Here is a 4,144-nt window from a genome sequence, read left to right as displayed (position 1 = left end):
TCCTAAAATCCTAGCAGATCTCAACGCACCGGCAGTTGATCACGATAGATGGTATCACACTCATTAGAGATTCCTCTAATGTCTATTTATACATTGTATAATCCCCAATGGTGTTGCCTTACTAGATTGTACCAGATTATCTCAACTGTTGTTGCAACAATATGGCTATCAATACCATCAATTTGCACCATCTACAAAAAAGTACAAGTAACCTTTCTGGTTACATACATGCTTCCAAATTCACACTGAAAGGAATAGTACTGACTTAATAATCAAAGTTATTGTAACTCAACTAGCAATAGAAAATCAATCATTGTAACCAGTCACTAATCTGATCTGGAAATATACATCTTCTGCGACAATCCTTTAGGTCATCGTCGTTCAATCATCGTCTATCGGTAACAAGTAAAAGGATAAGATACAACTCCACTGTACCACCTTTTGAATCTGCTACTGGTTATGATATCTCATGGTCAATCAACGTTTGATAACTTGCTAACAATCATTCCTATGGATAAGTGTGCCAATACTCATATCCCTGAGTCGAACCTTTGAACAAACCATCCCTGATAAAAACATAACTGAGTTACTCCTAATACTGCAGGCAAAGTCTTCGCCAATTAACATGCGCTGTGACAACATCATTGTCCACAATTTACCTGTCTTAAAGAACAATCTCAAAAGAATTCTGGATGTTCGTGTCAGTTAGTACAACTCCTGGTACTAATGGACTGAATCGAATGATTTATCTGTCTCATGACTTTATACAATAGTCCTAGTACTCAAAACGAGTATATAGTTTATTTACTTATTGGAAAAAACAAATCTTATTTAATCCTTACTCACTCACCTTAGTGAACACAAAATGGGAATCAGATGTTGCAAGGCTCTCAAACTATGTCGCAATCTGCCTTTGTCGAAAGAATCACGTCAATGGTCTAGCACATAAAAATAAATTCTAAAATTCAATGACGATAATCCCGCCAAACCCGAAAAACTGTATTCCTAAGATATTGTCGTATCCCACATCCGATCACTGTCTCCGTATTTCTAGAACCCATTGAAAATAATTACACTTATTCTAACAATACCGCAGTTCCAAATCTCACGAAGAGACAACAAGAACTTCCTAACACACCAGAGTTAATCATTCCTTAAGTGAACCAATAAATCTCACATAGGTAGTTTTTAAAAGACTCAACGCACTCATCAGTGTACTGATCTAAATCCCTGCCAAAACAACTGACACCATTGCATCTCACGAAGTCTTAATCCGAACATAATGTAACTTAGATCTTGTATTTGATATTAATTAGATCCCATCGATAAAATACCTCATCATTTAATCGTGATACAGATATTCACATCATGAAAACCTTTACGAGCAACTCAAAATATCCTGTGAAACGACCCTAACCTATACTTTAAATTAATAATTAAATAAAATACGGATTTTCAAAAAATTTCGGCATGACCTAAATGTTTTGATTAAAATCCACCTGTCTCAGACAGCAAATTAAAAACACAACCAACAACTCCGATAAATAAGATAGACCAAGAAAATAACGGGAACCTAAGAAAATGATTCGGCATTCACACGTCCAAAATATTCAACAATTACTGTTTACATGGAAGCAATCCATTCTTCAAGTCATTACTTTTGCATTTATTCGATCAACAAAATAAAAGACTTTAAAGTATTACAATAAACTTTTGTGGAAGATTGGCATGGTCGGAGGGATGTGCCGTTCCCGCATCACAGTCCACTCGATAGTCCTGCCCCGCAATCTCAATGATAACCTAAACCTGCACCAAGTAGATTTAGTGAGCCTAGGGGCCCAGCAAGAATATGGGGGAAATAACGAGTACTACATAAATTCATGCACACACAGATTAAAAATAGCTTGTACTAAAAATACTTTGTGCCCTTAACTTAAACAAAAGATTTCTAAAAGGAAGTGAACATGAATGAGACATATGCATGGCTAAGTCGAACATAATCAATGTAACTGCATAAACTGTACTGAAACATGGTCATATAAATTTTGAACTGTAACTGTGGACTTAGATCCTTCAATTGTAACTCTGTGATTTCGATCGCGATCATGGCTACAATGCACTATGCCGCAAGGAGGTCAGGATATCTCCCAACACAATCTTGCCCTATATTTGGTAACGGAGGCCAAGATTTCTCCCAGCCCCACACGAATACATGCTTTGGTAAGAAAACCCGTAATGATTTGGTAAGGGAGGCCAGAATGTCTCCCAGCCCCACACGAACACATGCTTTACTGTAGTCACAATAATCTCACTTCGTTAATAAAATATTTTTTTTCATTCTTGATTCGGGGACATAGCATGCATATGTAGATGTTACGTTGTTGTAAATATTTACTCAATGATCATGCAAGAGACTCAATTATGGATGACCGGGATGGTGATTTAGGGAACAAACCAATCATGAGAATCTAAACCATAATTTACGCTTGGGACAATTAGACCGGTTCACCCGAAAAGCTTACCACTCACTCAATTCTTATTCAAAAAGAGTTTCGCTTGAAACCACGACTCCCACACACTTAGAAATAAATAAAGAAGTCATCCTTGGGGTATTATTCATATCCAATCATTTTATAAAAATTCATTTTCGGACAGCCCCTTATTCAATCCAAAATTCTGCACCTATCCAATGAATAGCCTAGAACTCAACCAACACTTAACCGAATTCATTTCCGCTTGAACCAACATATTTCTAACATCCTAGGCTAACTCCAGTTTCAAGCCCTTATCCAAATCACGAGTTTAGAATTGTTTTAAAAATTCCTTTCCGGACAGACCCATCCATTACAAAATTCTGCTCACACACCTAATCCATTCAAATGTCTAGACTCGACCAAAAATTAACCGAATTAATTTCCGCTTTTACAGACTTATTCCTAACATTCTAAAACAATTCCTGACCCGAGACCTTAACCAAATCATGAGATTCACCCAGCCTTAACCATAAGTTTCCGGACAGCCCCAAACTTATCTAAGAATTCTGCTCATGCCCCTTCCATATTCTCAATCCAAAAACTTTTCTATTTGTGTTCCAACTCCATGCCTCTATCCTAGGACCAAGACCAACACTTAGGCTAACTCGCACCACTAAAACCAGCCCCCTATCATGCCTAGAACAGCTCGACAACAGCCCCCCCCCCCCCCTTAGAAGCACCCAAAAACCGAGCCCAACTCAACCAAGTTCGATGTGCCTCAATTCCAAATCCTCCAAGCTATTTCCCATCCTAGACTCTACCATGTGAACTACATTCTCATCCATGGTAGCCCCTATCCACCATCCAAGCATCACAAACAATCACACACAATTTTCGAATCAACATACTGGAAAAGTTCTGGAAATTTTCAAAAATATGATAGCATAAAAGCAATCACCATTTCAATCCATAAGTCATTTAAATCCTCAACTTTGATCGTAATTTGATAAATTCTCAAGAACATACAATGTAAAAAAAACATCACGGCCAAAATCTCAAGAAAACAGGGAACTAAAATTTTTGAATAAAAACATGAAATGCAAGCACATAATTTCAAACATGATGCATAATAATCCACTTGATGAGAGAAAGGAGCCCATATCCTTGCCTAAGCTACCAAAAATGAATATTAAGGGCTCGAGCAGGGAGCTGGGATGAGCTCGAACGAAGGAGGAACAACTGCTGCTCGCCGAGGTGAAGCTACGCCGGAGATGGAGGGTTGCCGGCGGTGGTCGAGCTTGAAGGAGAAGAAAAAAAATGCCGATGAATATCTAAGAATGAGGGTGTATTTTGGGTGTAAATTTTAGGGGTTAGGGTTACGTATTAATGTTGAGTGTGTAGGTGATAGGGAAAAAGTGCTACTCCAACTTAGCAACTTAGAACCAAGAATTATATTGCACTAAATAAAATACAAGTTTGAAAATTCTAATTTAAAAATATTAAATTGGATTTTACTAGTTCAAAAATTAAAAATGCTAATTTTTCGCAAAAGTTTAAAAATAAGCTCTAGTGCGCGGGAAAAATGAATTTTCAGGCAACTAATTCTTTAAAGAATTTTGAAACACTAATTTAGAATTAGAAATCAACACTTTAAATATTTTGATTTTACA

General features: G+C 37.1%; 1 long non-coding RNA gene across 1 annotated transcript; it reads right to left on the bottom strand.

Annotated features, from left to right (window-relative positions):
- Positions 1-1,568: 1,568 nt before the first annotated feature.
- Positions 1,569-3,797, bottom strand: LOC140867099 (uncharacterized). The gene is made up of 2 exons (XR_012145042.1): positions 3,643-3,797; positions 1,569-1,806 (listed from the first exon to the last, which is right to left on the bottom strand). It is a non-coding gene; the product is annotated as an uncharacterized lncRNA (long non-coding RNA).
- Between the last annotated feature and the right edge of the window lie 347 nt (positions 3,798-4,144).

This window comes from Henckelia pumila, chromosome 4 (genome assembly GCF_033568475.1).
Source record: "Henckelia pumila isolate YLH828 chromosome 4, ASM3356847v2, whole genome shotgun sequence".
Classification (NCBI taxonomy): Eukaryota; Viridiplantae; Streptophyta; class Magnoliopsida; order Lamiales; family Gesneriaceae; genus Henckelia; species Henckelia pumila.
Note: the sequence above shows the minus strand (reverse complement) of the source record. Positions and strands in the feature narration are given on the sequence as shown.